Source organism: Chrysemys picta, chromosome 4 (genome assembly GCF_011386835.1).
Source record: "Chrysemys picta bellii isolate R12L10 chromosome 4, ASM1138683v2, whole genome shotgun sequence".
NCBI lineage: Eukaryota > Metazoa > Chordata > Testudines > Emydidae > Chrysemys > Chrysemys picta.
In genome coordinates this window covers 46,611,310-46,629,016 of record NC_088794.1, presented here as the reverse complement: position 1 = coordinate 46,629,016, position 17,707 = coordinate 46,611,310, and the positions used below count along the sequence as shown (strand labels likewise).

General features: G+C 45.1%; 2 protein-coding genes across 16 annotated transcripts in view; one reads left to right on the top strand and one right to left on the bottom strand.

Annotated features, from left to right (window-relative positions):
* The window catches only part of AKIP1 (A-kinase interacting protein 1), a 63,465-nt gene that overhangs the window by 7,187 nt on the left and 38,571 nt on the right, over positions 1-17,707 (bottom strand). The window contains exon 1 of one of the 3 annotated variants that reach the window (XM_005291716.5): positions 205-450. The exons of 1 other annotated variant lie outside the window; for it this stretch is intronic. The gene's annotated coding sequence lies outside the window, so the exon portion shown is untranslated. Of the gene's footprint in view, positions 1-204; positions 451-17,707 lie in introns of those variants that run through there. One more of the 3 variants, XM_008163789.4, reaches the window with a different exon arrangement.
* DENND2B (DENN domain containing 2B) overlaps positions 538-17,707 on the top strand; it is a 307,166-nt gene continuing 289,996 nt past the window's right edge. For 4 of the 13 annotated variants that reach the window (XM_042858849.2, XM_065592191.1, XM_065592188.1 and 1 more), the window contains exon 1: positions 9,671-9,803. The gene's annotated coding sequence lies outside the window, so the exon portion shown is untranslated. Of the gene's footprint in view, positions 1,039-9,663; positions 9,885-10,319; positions 10,407-10,853; positions 10,987-17,707 lie in introns of those variants that run through there. The other 9 variants (XM_065592178.1, XM_065592173.1, XM_065592180.1 and 6 more) reach the window with 5 other exon arrangements.

The following is a 17,707-nucleotide window of genomic DNA, read 5'->3' as shown; positions in this document are numbered from 1 at the left end:
AGAGACACAGGCAGACTCATCAGAACAGCCCCCCAGCTGGCTTAGGGGGAGACAGAGCTCGGGGGTGGGAAGTGGGGGCCAGCTCCCCTGAGGCTATCTATGCTGTAGGCAACCCGACAACCAACAACCCCAGAGGCAGGCAGGGCTGGGAAGCTCCCCAGGGCTAGTGCCGAGGGGCCGCTGGGGCAGGGCGGCGGCACTCACCGTGTCTCGGTGCAGCGCGGGGGGGAAGGGAGGGAGGAAGCAGCAGGGCGGCTGGCTGCACAGCGACAGGCGGGCAGGGAGCAGCGCCTCCCCCCCCGCGCTTATCAAGGCCAAACTGCCGGCTCCGCTAGCTGCTGCGGCCTCGGCGGGGCGGGGGCGGGGGCTGGTGCCGACTGCAGGCCGTATTGGTGAACCGGGAAGTGGGCGGGCTCAGCTGCTGCTCCTCTCGCCCCACGCGGGCCGTGCCTGCGGCTGGAACACGGACAGTGCATCACAATGCGCGTGCGCTGAATGGCCGGTATTGGTGAACCGGGAAGTGGGCGGGCCAGCGCTGGCTGCTCCGCGGGCGCGTCCCCCGCCGCTGGAGGAGCTCAGCCCCGGGCCTGTTCCCAGGGGCAGTTCTCCCGGTTCTATAGCCGGGGCTCTGCCTCGGGGAAAGCGCTCCCCGGGCCCCGCAGCGGGGCTTGCCCGACCCCGCGCGGCTCCCAGGGGCGATGCACCCTCCCCTGCAGCTGGAGGTAGCGGTTCCCCCTTAGGGTCAGGAGTACAAGAATGGCTGAACTTCAGTTTCTTAGCCCAAAAAACCCTCTCGGCATATTAACGATATGAACGTCCCCATGGCAACCCCGAGCAGATTATAACCCCTACTCGGCAAAGTTCCTTGAAATTGCATTAGTCCTCTTTGTCAAGTGCAGGTCTCCTCCTATGGGCTCTAAATCAGTGGTTCTCAACCAGGGGTACCCGGAGGACCCAGAGGTCTTGTGGGGTGGGGGACATCAACTCATCTAGAGATTTGACTCTTTTTACACCAGGCTACATAAAAAGCACTAGCGAGTGAGTACAAACTAAAATTTCATACAATAACTTGTTTATGCTTTTCTATATGCTATACACTGAAATGTAAGTACACTGTTTACATTTCAGTTGATTTATTTTATAATTATATGGTAAAAATGAGAATGTAAACCATTTTTCAGTAATAGTGTGCTGTGACACTGTTGTATTTCTATGTCTGATTTTGTAAGCACGTATTTTTAAGTGAGATGAAATTTAGGGTGTGCAAGACAAATCAGACTCCTGAAAGGGGTACAGAATTCTGGAAAGGTTGCTCTAAGTGACTCCAGATGAAATGTGTCCCATTTACAAATAAAATGATTGTTTTAGTTTAATTGTCAGACCTGCAAATGCAGCCTGGGCTCCCAGAGCTAAGCAGGGCTCTGTCCATCTCCTACATCATCCCCAGTTTTGTAGACCTGACTGTATTTGAAGATACACAAGCTGGAACAGAATCTACAGCTCAATCAGTCATAGCAGCATTGAGTCTGCAAGGCAAACAGTAGTAAGAAAAGCAGTAAAAAAGTTAGTTTTGTCACTAAAATTAGCAGGTGGGACAATACGCACAAAGCTAGAACTGTTGAATAACAAGGGGCCAGTTTTATGTAGTCATCTTTAAGAGTACCATACAACTGCTCTTAAGTCATTAAGAACAGCAGGGCTGGATTTAGGACAGGTGACCTAGGTGCTTTGGGTGCTGGGCTTTGGGGGTGCCGTTTTTGTTAATGACAAAAGGGAAAATAGAACGTTTGAAGTAAAATGTTTCAGGTATTCTGTATGTGGATTCATTATTCACTACCCTCCTAGAATGTTCTGGACCTTTGTAGAATCTCATAGAATCTTCCAAACTTTCTGAGAACTAGGGTTACTATATTTCAGCAAGCAAAAAAGAGGACAGGAGGAGCCCCGCCCGAGCCCCGCCCCTGTCCTGCCCTGGCCCCGCCCCTGCCCCACCCACTTCCCGCCCCCCTCAGAATCCCCAACCCTCCCCCCCGCTCCTTGTCCCCTGACTGCCCCCTCCTGGGACCCCTGCCCCTAACTGCCCCCCCCCCAAGACTTCACCCCCTACCTAAGCCTCCCTGCCTCTTGTCCCCTGACTGCCCCCTCCTGAGACCCTCCCCCCATCCTAACTGGCCACCTAGGACCCTACCCCCTACCTGTGCCCTGACTGCTCCAACCCTTATCCACCCCCCCACCCCCAGACAGACCCCTGGGACTCCCATGCCCCATCCAACCACTCCCCACCCCCTGACAGCCCCCCCCCCAGAACTCCCGACCCATCTAAACCCCTCTGCTCCCTGTCCCATTGACTGCTCCGATCCCTCTCCCCACTTCTGCTCCCTGACAGCCCCCCCCAGAACTCCCAACCCCCCCCCCGCTCCTTGTCCCCTGACTGCCCCCTCCTGGGACCCCTGCTCCTAACTGCCCCCCAGGACTCCACCCCCTACCTAAGCCTCCCTGCCTCTTGTCCCCTAACTGCCCCCTCCTAAGACCCCCCCCCCCAAACTGCCCCCCAGGACCCTACCCCCTACCTGTACCCTGACTGCCCAAAACCTTATCCACACACCTCCCAGAAAGCCCCCTCCCGAACTCCCGACCCCCCCCCGTCTCTTGACTGCCCCCTCCAGAACCTCCCTGCCCCTTCTCCGACCCCCTGGCTCCCTTGTCGTTGGCCTTCGGTTCGCCTAAGGTCTCTCTGGGAGCTTGCTCAGGAACTGTCTGAGCCGTTCTCCCGGCACGCTGGGCAGCAGTGCGGGAGGAGCTCCAGACTGCCGGAGGCGAATGCAGGGAGGGAGTGAGTGAGCTCTGCTGCAGGGGGAGGAGGGACTCTCTCTCGGAGCCACATGTAAGTCGCACCATCCGGCTGCCCTGTTAGCCGCACGTGCTCTGCGGGGGGGAAGTCCGGACATTAACAAATTCCCCCCAGACGCTATTTTTAATTCAAAAATCCGGACATGTCCGGGGGAATCCGGACGAATGGTAACCCTATGAGAACTACATTTTCCTCAAACCTCCTAAAATGTTGCCTCACGGGTATATAAGGGCGGGAAGTTGCAAGCCAATCAGTGAGGAGATATGAGAATTATCTGAAGTGAAGTGAGAGCCCAGCTGCAATACTGTGAACCTTGTTTTATTCTGTAATTGTGAAAGTGTACTTGTGTTGTAAGACTTGAAGAGTGTAAGTAGCACCTAATTAAGGACATATTTACTGAGACACCAGAGATATATATCGAACCCCTCTCTACACAACAATATAAAAGAAATACTGTTACTTCTTTTGCCATGCTTAACACAGAACATAGACTTTTGCTCTCCCTAATACTGTCTGTTTTCCCCTGTAGAAAATAAAAGATGTCACAAGAAGCCTTGGAGCTCAGTAAGCAAAAAGCTTAATTGCAATCTAGTTTGCAGTAAGGGGCAACTTTGATGGGAAAATACCAGAAACAGAAAAACGTAGGGTTAACATTCTAAGACTGTCATCTACTATAACACTATTTAATACTGGTCCAGCCAATGTTGGTGCAGTTCAATTTCTTGATGTTAGTACATTCCAGTTATTCTTAAAATTAAAAAGTTTCTATAAGCTTAGAGGAAATGAATTTTTTTATTTGCTTATATATGGCATGAATAAATATAGGTTTACAGATCCCAGTGTGCAGATTTAGCATCTTATATGAGAGAGATAAATCATGTATGCGCAAATTGTGTATCAAAGTCATGACATGGGCTACAAATGTAATAAAAAATAAGGTATTTCAAAGTTTAACGAAAGTTTAACTAACTCAGAGCCCTTCCCATCTAGTTCCCCATCTATGGCTGTTGGGGACTTTTGCTGCTAGCAATTGCAGATGGGCCACATGCCATTTTAGGCAATTTCATCATACCATCCCTTCTATAAACTTATTAAGCTCAGTCTTGAAACAAGTTAGGTTTTTTGCCTCCCCACTGCTCCCCTTGAAAGGGTATTCCAGAGCTTCATTCCTCTGTTGAGTGGAAACCTTGGTCTAATTTCAAGCCTAAACTTGTTGATGGCCAGTTTAAATCCATTTGTTCTTGTCTCAGCATTAGCACTTAACTTAAATAACTCCTCTCCTTCCCTGGTATTTATCCCTGTGATGTATTTATAGAGAGCAATCATATCTCCCCTCAGCCTTTGTTTGGTTAGGCTAAACAAGCCAAGCCCTTTGAGTTCTCTACATGTAAAAGGACTTGTATCTCATTTAAGCAATATTATACACAGTGATTTAAAGCACTACTCTACCTTGGAGGTATTACAATATTATATTTCATGACTTTATATGCCAGAAAAAATCCTGAAATTATTTGTAAAGCAATGGAACACTTCATAGCTACAGCTACACTTCTTGCAAAATCACTTTCTGTGAAACCATTGCTCTTTGATGGTATGTTTAAAATGATATGAAGAAAAATGACCACACTTCATGCAGCTGTTGCTTGCTACATAATGCCAGTGCTATAAAGTTGCACATCTACATAAAGAGCACAGGGTCCTGGTCCAGTTTTGGAGCATTGCTGCCATTGTGTTCTCCTGACAATTTCAAGGTGGTAGCTCAGCAAAAACATGTAACTATAATGTAATTTGTCATTCATTAAGTTGCCTTTTAAAATGAACAAGGCAGTAATGCTTTCAAGGATATTTAACTAGTTACTTTTGCTGTGGCGTATCAGAGTTTATGAGAATACAATATTACTACTATTTCAATACCAAAAAAAAAAAAAAAAATTAAATAATTCTCAGGGCTGCATTGGAACCAGCAAAAGCACAGGAAAGCTAAAGTCTCGTTTCATTCTGGGTATGCGGAGTTTTGGTTTGATGCTCAGATATAAACCCCTCAAACTTGTGGTTTATATGGCATTGCTGACAGACCCTTACCTAGAAAATTGAATCCTGTCCACATGCATTGTGGCATTGAAGGCACTGTTGCAAGTTACTGGAAGGCTGGTAACATACCCTTAGGCCTGATTGTCCATTCTACCCAGGCCTCTTTACACTGTTTTGATAGCAAAAAGATTGTAAAACAGGCATATATGGGCATCAGAGAACATCCCCAGTGTAGTGGGACTCACGCTGTCTCTACATCCTCTGGAATCAGGGCTACACCACTCCCTCGGAGGGGACTGTACAGGAAGCTGTTGCAGGTGAGTATATGTTAGAACAGTTCTGAGGGTTTCTAACCTATGCTGGGGGGTGAGGGGGAGGCATAGAGGGAGAAGCAAAGTGGGCATACAAACCTTCTTTACATTCAGTTGCTGTGCTCAGTGCAGTTTGGCTAGAGCCAACAATCAGGCATGTTGGCCCTGATTTTCAGTTCCTCCATCCCTCTGTTTTAGGCTTTGCCTGTGCTAGCTGTAATCTATCCAGCAAAGGAAGAAAAGGACCCTCTCTTAACTTACATTTTATCAGCATCTCTCAATTGCTTCATTAGAGCAGCAGCCAGCTGCTTGCCAGAGACTCACTTTGTAATAAACAAGCCCTTCCCAGCTGGCCTGAAGGGATAAATTTAAGCACACGCTTAAGTCTCCCTCTTCAGCAGTGCACTTAAGCATGTGCTTAGACCAGGGGTGGGCCACATCTGGGTATGGAAATTGTATGGTGGGCCATGAATGCTCACGAAATTGGGGGTTGGGGTGCAGAGGGTGGTGAGGGCTCTGACTGGGGAGGTGCAGGCTCTGGGGTGGGGCTGGGGATGAGGGTTTGGGGTACAGGAGGGTGCTCCCGGCTGGGATCAAGGGATTCAGAGGGCAGGAGGGAGATATGGGCTGGGGCAGGGGGTTGGGGCATGAGAGGGAGTCAGGGGTGCAGGCTCCAGGTGGTGCTTACCTCAAGCAGTTCCCAGAAGCAGCAGCATGTCCCCCCTCCGGCTCCTATGTGGAGGTGCAGCCAGGCAGCTCTGCATTCTGTCCCGTCTGCAGACGCCGCCCCTGCAGCTCCCATTGCCATGGTTCCTGTCCAATGAGAGCTACAGGGGTGGCACTTGGGGCGGTGGCAGCGTGCCGAGCCTCAAGGCTGCCCCTATGTGTAGGAACCGGAGGGAGGTCGTGCCGCTGCTTCCGAGAGCCACACGGAGCCACAGTACACAAGGATCAGGGCAAGACCCCGACCCCGCTCCCCGACGAATGCCGGAGCGGGGCAAGCCCCAGACTCTGCTCCCCGGCGGCAGCTCGAGGGCCAGATTAAAATGTCTGAAGGGCTGGATGCAACCCCTGGGCCGTAGTTTGCCCACCCCTGGCTTAGGCGCTCTGCTGAATGGGGCTTACACCAGCAACTGGGATGAAAAACAAGTTGGTTCAGGTGTTTTCAGTGTATCTGTTTCATTTGTTTTACATGATGGTGAGAACAGTCGAGAAAGATCTTCCCCATTCCCCTCACCCCCTAGTTCCCAGAAGCCGGGCTTCTCTCTTTGGGCAGGATTTTCAATGTTCATTTTGGACAGCTACTGAGACTAGAGGCTCAGTCACCCATACCTTGTTTTTTTTTTCAAATGACAATGTAAGCGCTTTGCAAAATTACATTTTTTTTAGCACTTTAGAGGAAATCTAAAAGGTGGGTGACATGGGTGGCTGCCCCAGGTTTTAACAGCTAAGGATGTCCCTTGGATGTATGTATATAATAAAATTCCAGGATTGTCACTCTGTCTGTGCATTGTTCTGAAGCCTAGAATGTCTGTTGAGTCTGTAAAAAGAACAGGAGTACTTGTGGCACCTTAGAGACTAACAAATTTATTAGAGCATAAGCTTTCGTGGACTACAGCCCACTTCTTCGGATGTGGGCTGTAGTCCACGAAAGCTTATGCTCTAATAAATTTGTTAGTCTCTAAGGTGCCACAAGTACTCCTGTTCTTTTTGCGGATACAGACTAACACGGCTGCTACTCTGAAACCTATTGAGTCTGTGTGAAGCCAAGAAAAGAGCTACAAGCAAGGCTGAGAGTTCTTTCTGTTTACAATATGACCCAGGTTCAATCATCACTGGGATTTGTGGTCTGTTCCCATCCAATTTTAAAATTTCAGCCATTTTTGGCTTTTTTAGACTTTATTAATTATCCTCATATGACAGCATGGGCTTTCACGTGGGAGGTGAATATTTATCTCCAGTTGCCTGGACAACTTATTTTGGGACACCCAGTCCCTGCTCACTGTCTGAATACATATAGGTTGTTTCTGGTTCAGTACAAACTTAGTACATATAAGACTTTATTCTTGTCTCACATAAAAATAACAGAGAGACAAAGTGGGCAAGGTAATATTTTCTATTGGACCAATTTCTGTTGATGAGAGAGAGACACGCTACACTGCATATAAAAATAACAATAATTTTAATCTATAAATGATTAATATGTTGCACTTATTTATTGCCTTTTATCTGGGGCTTCTCAAAGTGCTTTACAAATATTAAAGTCTTGCAAAGTCCTTATATCTCTTTTGTTGGTGAGTAAACTGAGGCACATATACGTTATGTGATTAACCAAGATGACACAATGAGTCAGTGTTAGAGTAGGGAACTGCTGATTCTCATTCTGCTGGTGTTACATCCATTTTCATCTTCCGGATGCTACATTTTGAAATAGCCACTATTGCATGGGCATAATATATGAAGATATGGGATGGAACTAACGAAAGCTTCTTCTGTGTCCTTTCCTTGGTTAGAAAAGATAGATTTATTCATTTTTGTTCCTGCCATGATTTTTCATAATATTTTTAACAGCAACTTTTTAAACAAGAGTTAGTTCAGTTATTATCTGTATGTTGTAACATAAACTCCCACCATTTTAGATGTACAGTGACACAATACACTTTTTGCAGCTGAGTAAATACATCTGCTACAAGAAGGCTGACAGCTGAAGTGCTTTGAAACACATTTTAGCATTAGAAACCAGACGAGTGTTGCACTTATTTCCTTTATATTCTTTTTCTGAAATGTAAGTGGGTTTGTGAAATGCCAGACAGCTATATCATATTTCCTTGTCATGTGGGACTATACTGTCTTTAGATATCAAAATTCATCACCAGTAACTTATTTGTATGTGTGCTGTGGAAGTGAAGAAAATCTCTTTCCCCTCTGTCTTGATTCAGGAAAGCATCCCTACTAGGAAAGCAGGTAAGCATGTGCGTAATTCTAACTATGATTAGGTCCCACTTAAGCACATGCATAAAATTAAGCAAATGTCATAGGGCCAGAATTTTAAAGGTATTGAGGTTCCCAATTCCCCTTGAGTTATGTGCCTGAATACCTTTACAAATCTGGCCCTTGTGTTTTCCTGATTTGGTGCCTTTCTGATCTTTTCCCTTTCACTTAATACATTATGATGTGATTTATCTCTGTATAAATATTTACCTCTCCAAGACTTTTGTGTTTTTCTCAACCCCCCCCCCCTATTAATTTCACAAATAAACCAGTTGGCTATTGCAGCTAATTGCTGGCAATGTGGGTCTTTTATAGGGTGATCCATATTTATATTACATTAAACATTGTGGGCCAGGTTCTCAGTGGTAAATTTCAATGCAGCTACCCACTGGTATAGCTGCATTGAAATCAATGCTAAGGATTTGGCCCATAAGATGCTAGTGTTCTCTATGAGTATTTAACAGACATCTAGAAAAGTGGCACCATATTTTCTTTGCCAGGTACACCATTCCAATATTTTCATGTTCCCTTAAGTTTTGGTGTGTTGCTGATCCCACAACTGGATCAGTGCGGGCACCATTTGGGTGCAGGATCAGGGCCTCACATTTATTTTGTCTCTTACTGGTTATAGGGCTTATGACCCATAGTTGGACAGTTTTGTTCCCATTCACTAAGGAGGAGTTCATTACAGTATTGTTATGAGTAAGGCTAGCCCTAGCAGACTGGAGTTGCACAACAGATACCATTAATGAAGTTCATATGCATGCCGTTTCCTCTCCCCTCTCTTCCCCATCCTTTGGAGATTTATACGGTGACTTTAATATTCTTTCATTATGAGTTTGGAGAACTTTTTAGATTTTTGTAACAGTCGGTTCTCTCACCCCAAGCTCTCACAGTTTCCATGCATACTATCAGATCCACTTCTTCTCCTATGATTAAAACCATATGGTCTACATGAGGGTCTGTGTATGAAAATGCAAGAAAGTTGCAGTTTATCTTGCTCCTGACAACACTGAAGGGTGGCTTCTCTAAGAGAAGAGGTTTTATTGTTTAATACAAATAATAAACAATACAAATAAAATACAAGAGTCCACTTAAAAATAAATCAGGGCAATAGGTCCCCGTCTCACTCATTTCAGTCTGACCCCAAGGGCCATGCTGTATTGCCCTTTGCTGCTGCCTGGAGGGATTGGTCCCCTCTCTGACTGGCCAGGATCCACATGTTCCCTGGGGCTGTCATTCTGCAGACAGTCCAGAGCTTCCCACATCTCCCTGGGACTAGAAATCAGTTTGGGGGCTGCATGCTTGGGAGGGCAATGACTTCTCCTTTGTGAAGCCAGCCCGTTTTTGTGGCGTTGGCTGCAGGCAGTGATTAGGGAGCAGGTTCCTTTGTTGGCTGCTGGGTTACTGGTTCCCATTAATCTCCCGCACTGGCCGCTGCCGTCTCCACTTCCTGTCTTTGCATATTTCTTTCTCTCTCTCTCCCTCCCTCCCCCTCTTCCCAGCTTTTCCAAAAAGCTGCCTCTGGCTGGACTAGGAGATCAGAACTGGAGGCGTCCAGCGAGCTGCAACAGCTGGAATCTGCATCTGCATTCTTTCGGCTCCGGGCAGCAGCCTAGGTAAGAGCCTAAAACCGTGCTGGGGTGTGTGGGAGATTGACTAGGTCTCCTTTCTGCAGGGGAGATGGAGGCCGAAATCTGGTAGGTGACTCTTGCTAAGATTCATTATCTCTGTGCCCTAAGATCCTTCCTCCTCTCTGTTCTCTACAGAAGGGGACAGGGAGCGTGTGTGTTTCAATGAGCTCCTGGCTTTGTTTGGCTGTGCAGAACAATAGATATTAGCAGTTAGCTTAGGAGGGGGCTGCAGAGGTCGGGAAAGTGTGGAAGGAATTCGTGATGAGCAATGTTCACACTCCCACACTCAGCGGTGTCTTTGCGTCTCCCCGGACACTGGGAACTCTTTGTGTTTTAAGCTATATCCCTCTGTCACTAGTTCGGATGGATTTTGAGAGGGACTTTGGTAAGAAAGTCTCTCTTCCCCTGGATTTGCTTGTAGTGCGCTGTGCATTGGACGGGGGGCGCTTGTGCACCACTTTGATTGTGTACATTTCATACTGTGCTTCAGCACTAAAACTATTTTTCTTCTAGTGTGTTTCTTAACCAGTCGATATTTGAGGAGATGTTACCAAGCCCAGCTTTCAGGCTTTTTCTTTTTTAAAAAAGGTAAAAAATATTTTAAGGTTGCCTTTTGGGGAAAAAAAAAGAAAAGGAAGTGTTTACTATAAGTTATAACTATATTTGCACAAGGATGGAGTATTGTGTGGTATGGGCACTTAAAAGTAGCACAGAGTTTTATTCTTCTCTGATTTGGAGACTAGGTCCTCAGCTGATGTAAATTGCCCAAGCCTCTTCAGTGGGGAGGGGCTAATTTATACCAGTTGAGGATGTGTCCTATAGTTTTAGAATCTAACACTGTTGCTTCTCAGCCTTGATCCATAGAAGTAAAGACAGCTGTAACAGTTCATCTTTTCTCCTCTGTGCTCATTCACACAGCCTATCCAGCTGACTTTAATATTTGCACACATATTATAAAGAGTAGATGAGCCACCTGGACTTGAATGGAAAAGTTTGTGATCCCAGGATAGACTGAACTGGAGAGCTAAAGGAACTGCTTCAACAGTTCACTTGGTGGGAAAATCAGATGTACTTCTCCTGGATTGTTATCAAGTGCTTGCCTCACTAAGGAGCAGTAGGTCACTGCAACCAAAAGAGTAGCTGCAAAATATTACAGGGCTTTCTCATTGTGAGTCCAGTCTTACTACTGAAATGCACTTTTGATCTTGTTATCTAGTCTAAATGTACCAGGGTGCCTAACACAGCTTGTACAGAGCATGTCAATAATAATGTTGGAATAACACAATGTTTAGCTGTAGTCCTCATGGGCTTTTTGGGATCATTCTCCTTATGTCTAGTTCAGAACAGTCTCTTGTTATCTGAGTGTATATAGCCAATGATTAAATCATCCAATAATATTCACCTACAGTGGTCAAAACTGATGGAAAATAAAGCCTGATAGTGTGGTTTTGATTTTTCAAGATTAACATATAGTCAGTGTGTGGAGATATTCCTAACCTAGACTAGGAATGGCAGGATCTCAGATTTAAGAATAGTATTGAGCTGGTGATGTATGTAATTGAGGTGTCGTCATTTGTTTTTACATGCTGATTATCAGGCTACACATCAGATCAGAATTTTCTATTAGTTGGCAGGTTGAATAGTGGGAATGGCTTTAATCACATTAATTATTAAAATTCCTTTAGTTTTGAGACTCCAGGAAATTATTGCTATTATTTAAAGGAAAACTGCAATTCATTAAAATATGATAATCCTTTGTCTAGTTAACAAAACATGTATGTTGGCAATGATTTTTTTTAAATGGATAAACTTCATATATTAATAGGAATGACTAAAGTAGCAGGAAGCTGCCATACTTGCTTGTATGCTGACATAGGGCCCAGTTCTGTCATCTGGAAATTGCACTGTGTTAGCTCCCTTTAGCTATTATTTACTTAGCTATGTATGGGATCAATTGTGCCTTTAGGGCTGGCGGCATGTTAAAGCGTCTCTCTTCAGTGGGTGTTCCAGGAGACATTAAGTCTCTCAGGCACACAGGGGAGCATGGATGCTGCTTCACATCTTAAAGTTGTACAGCATGCACTCCACTCCTCTGCTCGCCAGCTGCTGTGCAAAGGTGGGGAAGAATCATGGCCTTGTTTTCTCCCCATTTCTTTTAGGGTGGATAGTGCCATTAGCCATGAGCTTGGCTTAGCATAGTCATTGCAATCATAACTGGGATGGGACACAAGGTGAGAGGCTCCCTTTATCCATCTCCATCTTTGTATATGCTCAGAGTCCAGCCTCAATCTGTTCCTAGGAAATTAGGACTAGTCACTACAATTTTCCTTTACATGAGTGACGTTTAAAATGTACAGTATCTTTTTTAAAAGGACCCCTTATTAGTGGTGACCCTGTAAACCATTGTGTAATCTGTGGACTTTAATGTACCATGCCAATTTATCCTGGGTTGAGAAGCCTTGCCAAGGCCTTGATGGAATAGCATGATTTTATTGTTTTCATTGTGTTCCATAAACATCTAAGACCCACTGGGAAGAATCATTGGGGCGGCTGGGGGCCTCCTTTTTTAATTGTTGGTTAAATAAATGTTGCCAGGTTTTTTGTTTTAAAGTTGCGTAGGATCTGCGAGCAACGGGAACTGCTGAAGTATGTTTAGCAAGTTGAGCTATTTTTAGGGTTGGGGTATTTGAAGAAATGAGGCTAGCCCCTTGTAAAGAGGTCCGCTTTCTGTGCATTGCTTTTTAACTGTAAAGCACAGCTGAATTTCCTGCAGTTGTGTAAAGCAGAAGAGCTTGCATTGTATTTTTTCACTTGACTGGGGAGAAAGGATGGGCTTTTAGTTAATGCACGTGGGTGGGAGTAAAGGGACCTGAGTTCTATTTCTGGCTGCACTGAAGATTTTCTATGTGGCTTCTGTAAGAAGCATAATCTTGATGGGCCTAATTCACCCCTGGAGGAAAGAGCATGACTCCACTGAAGCCCTCAAAAGAATGTACGGCAGTAGGGGCTTGGTACTTTAAGATACTGAACATCTTTTGTGAGTTACTAAGCACCCTTCAGTTGAGGATGAACCCTACTTCAGACGAAGTGTAGCTGTCCTGTACTGGCTTAATGTATGTGATCATGTCCCTTTACAGTCATTGGGGCCATGCACTGGAACACCCTCCAACTTATTCACCACTAACTAAAGAAGCAAGGATAAAATGTTCATAAGTTTCCAAGTGATTTAGGTGCCTAAATCCCATTTTCAGAAGTGACATAGGCACTTAGAGCCTAGATCCTCAAAGGTATTTAGGGGTCTAACTCCCATTGATTTCAAGTGAAGGTAGGTGCCTAAATACCTTTGGAGGATCTGGGCCTTAAGAGCCTAAGTCTAATAGAAAATCAGTAGGATGTAGGCTCTAAAGTGCCTAAGTCACTTTTGAAAATGCATGACTGGGGTACCATTGTCACTTAGGAGCTTTTGACCATTTTACCTTTGCTATTAAATTCCATGGGAGAAGCACTTGCTTTTGGTGGTAAAGCTCATGGGTTTGCTCTTTGCTGATGACTGTGGTGTCTCTGTGTATGTGATCACGGTTCATTACACTCAGCATCTTGTGGGGTTAGGCTTCAGGTGTCCACAGCAAGCCATTTTTTTTAAATGGGGGGGAGCAAAGCTCCTTGGTCTTACTATGCTGTGATCACTGAGCCAAATCAGGTTTCAAACCAAGCTTCTTCAGTAAGTCTTGTCCAACGCAAGCAAAACCAAATTCATTTTACTTTACAAGTTACTTCATTTTCTCATGCCAAATGCCGTGTGTGTTAGTTTTGTCTCTCGGTTGTACAGTGTATGTAACTCTTGCTTTTCATTTGTTTTGGTCCGCAGTTGGGGTTTGGTTGGCAGGGTAGATACTGACAAGTTTGGGGAACTGAAACCAAATATTTACATTCTCAGTTTGGCCCAGTTCTTGAGCTTGTAAATGCTCCCAGGCATATTAAACTACAGAATAGCAAGGTCTCCCATAACCTATCTCTTCATAACAACCCCCTCCCTCCTGCCCTCTCTGACCTGAACTTTCCTGTTTGAGAAAGAATTTGGATGCACTTTTTGGACACCGCTACCTGCTGAGACTTGATGCTCAGCATACTCACCCCAATCTGATTGTCAGCAGTTCTTTCCCATATCTTGTTCCCTTTACACATGGCATTTTTGAAAGCTGCTAAAGCTTGCCGAATTGATCTCCATGGTGACTGAAACCCTGCTCATAGACGAGATGCAGCGCATAGGTTCTAGGAACGCAAGCTTCCCTATATTGCCTTATGCATCAATCCTAACCCACAGGGGCCATCTCTAGGTTAGTTCAGTTTCAATTTGAATTCAATCCTTGGCTTCTCTGTGAAGACTTCAAACAAGGAACAATAGGTACCAACTGTGGTGGGGGGTTTTGTTTTTAATGTTTAACTTGATGATTATTTGGTTGGAGTCAAGGGGAATTCCCCACTCTGGCACTTCGAGTGCAGAAGGTGGGGACCCACAAGGATTCTAAAAAATTAATACTGGCTGCTCCAGGCTTGTATTAAACTCCCAAGGTTACAGATTTTCTCTCACCTTGGATTGGTAGATGCTGCCACCACCCAAGTGCAGAACCCCTTTGACAGCCCAGGAAGGCGCACTTGAGAATTCCTTCTTGTGGGGTACCCTCAAGCCCTTTCACCCCCCCCCCCAGGGAAGTGCTGAGAAAGAAGGGGGGGAAGAGGGGAAACTAGCTGTTACCACCAGCTAATTAAACGGTGCACAGACCTCTTAAGACACACAAATCCAATTCTGTTTAAAAAAAAAAAAAAGAGAGAATATTGCTAGATTTAAAAAGAATAAATACAAGGATTAAGCACCAAGAATACCTTTCTTGGGGTCCCGCTTAAAGGTTACAAGCAAAACAAAAGCTCCTGGGGTTAGCACAGAGGAGTCCACAAACCATAAAGAAATAAAAAGAGATAAACCTAATTGCATCTTCCTAGACATTTCCTGATCTACTTACATATCTGGGGTTTCAAATGAGTTGTTTCCAGGTCTGATACTGAGGATTTTTCATACCTGGCCCCAAGCTTCTTGCAGCATAACTGCTCCCTGTCTGCCTCTCCCTGGGAGAACAACAACAGACAGAGAAAAGGGGAGTCGTTTCCATTTTAAAAAGTTCTAGGCTTCTCATTGGCTCTTTTGGCCAGGTGCCCACTCACTTCCTTTTACTTGTGCATAGCAATGAGACTTTTTAAACCTTTACAGGTAGAGCAATTAGAGAACAGCTACTAAGGTATTTTATAGCTGCTGGGTGTCCATAAAAGGGAGCTACCCACCCCCACTTTAATTTATCAGTGTGTTTTTGAGCCCCCTCCCAAGATATACTGGATGCTTCACAAACACAAATAAAGATCTGGCCTTACGCAGTTTTAAATAGAAGAGGAGGTCATGGGCGGTTGGTGAACTGGCTGTTGCGGGGAGGCTAGTCCCTGGCCCCTCCCCTGCTGCCCAAGGCCCTGCCCGTCCCTCTCCCTTTCTGTCCCCACTCCCCCACAGGAGCCCAGAGCGCCCCAACCCCAGGTTGCCCAAGCTCCCCCTGGAGTGCCAGGCATCTGGGCGGCATGGGTGCAGAGCCCTCAGTGCTGGGCAGGTAGTGTGGCCCCCGCCCCAGCCAGCTGGGCCACGGAAGAGCAGGAAGTGCAGGAGACGGTCTGGGGGCAGAGTGTGCGCGGGGCCACACCAGGCTGTTTGGGGAGGCTCCGCCTACCTCAGCCTGTGATACCCACTGCTCACGCATGAGATCATAAATGGTGTATCTGTGGTCAGGAAGGGGAGTAGGGTTGCCAATTCTCCTGGATTGTCCAGAAGTCTCCAGGAATTAAAGTTTAATCTTTAATTAAAGATTGTCATGTGATGAAACCTCTGGGAATATATCCAACCAAAATTGGCAACCCTAATAGGGGAGAGGAAACCCAAGAATGTCAGCAGTTGGATTACATTGTTGCTCATTACTGTATATGCTGAGCTTGATGGTTCTGTTCCCTTGTTTGTTACGTTCTCCCACTCCTTTGTTTCTTGTAGGCGAGGGGGCAGAAATAAAGTTTGGGGAGGGATTTGAATGAGGTGGATACTTGTTCTTGAAGAACTGGATATAAGCCATCAATTCATTTCAAGTAGGACACCAAACACCCCTCAGATTCTGGTAACAACTCTGTCTCTAGTAATGATACAATGTGAGCCATAAAGTGTGGATCTTCATTTGTGTTTGTAATTTCCCAAACTTTAGAGGTTTTTGGATTTGGTATAGTCCTTTATAGAAATGGCAACCTCATACCTGAGTCCAACCTACCCTATTTCACAGATTGATTCAGGCCCATCTCTAGCGACTGCTGATAAGGGCTAGATTTGAACTGGTAGCTTAAAGAAAAAGGCTTGAGATTTCGAGGCATATATTATTTCAGTTGAGGTACATGCGTCTATCCCAAACCAGGAGAAATGGTGAAAAAATGAAGACATGCTTGTGTGAGTCAAATACCACTTCAGAGAGCCCATAAACTACAGCCATGCAGCGGAGACTGAAATGGATTATGTGCAAACAGAAATGTTCTTCCTGACAGATGGAGGGCACAGTAATTTTTTGTTAGAACTGCAGCTGCCCACAAAAGAAATGGGATGTTGTTTAAGTTCAAATGCATGTCACTTAACGTTTATTTAAAGCTGAGATTTAAAAATGCCTGATGTGTGGACATTTAATGCTAGTGCTGGTGCCAACACAGGAAACTGGGTCTTTGAGTTTAAGCATTTAGCATTATTCCCTAACTCCCATGGTATTAAAAATACCCATTGTGTAAAGTTTTATTACTGTTGTTCATTTCAGTATTTTGGCAGGGTCACCACACTGAATTAATAGTTTGCATTTTTTTCCCTAAAAAAAGATTAGTTGTCTTCATGGAACATCACAGTCACAGAAGGAGACAGATGCAAACTGACTAGCATCATACAAAATGCCCCATTCTGGCAGTCTAAGTGACTTAGCACAAAGTTCTAAATACTTGATGCAAGTTGCCAGGGAAGATCGCTTCTTGCTCTCTTACACTCTTCTTGTGATCAACACACATTTAAGGGGAGAATTTTGTGAAGTTCTGTAGGCCAACTTTCCAAATGAGCATGCCCTGCATTGTTCTGAAAAATGCTTCATGTCAAGAGATGTAACTGGCAAAATGTCTCTTGACATTTTTTGATACCACATAGTTACTACTTTGCGGGAGTGAAAATGGTTCTTACAAGACAGGGTAAAATGAATGAAAAGTTCCAATGATTTTGAACTTTTGTTCTGGTGGAAGCGCTTAGAGTTGAAGTCACTTTAAAAATAACAGTAGCTGATCCAATGTCATGGTTTTTCCACATGCTCTAGAGAAAAGTGGGTCGTTCAGAATCTGTATGTGTGGGAATGTTCATTTGGGGTTATGAAACTATATGTTGGGGGGGATTTCTGGTGTCTCATCTCATTATTCTGCTCTAGGTCTAAAAGCTGCTGTCAGTTGCTATCATTCCATTGATCAAGAATATCTCTTTCAAGTTATATCAGGTCAGCTGAGGCTTGAAGTGCTGGGAAAATGAAGTTGCTTCCCAAATCTCCTGTGTGACAGTAGAAATCATTGTCTCTTGAATGGTGATTTCCACTACCAGGGAGCAGATTTGGGAGCAATTTCACTGCAGCGTATACTTACAGCATAAAGAACTACAAGTATTAAATGTGTTGACCTTGGTTTATGGACAGCAAGTTGGGATGGGATGGAAAACAATGCCTGTGTAAGAAATGCACAATTCAGAAAGGAGGTGAGATCCAACTGAAAAGGGGCATTGGTAGGGCAAAAAGGAAATTCTA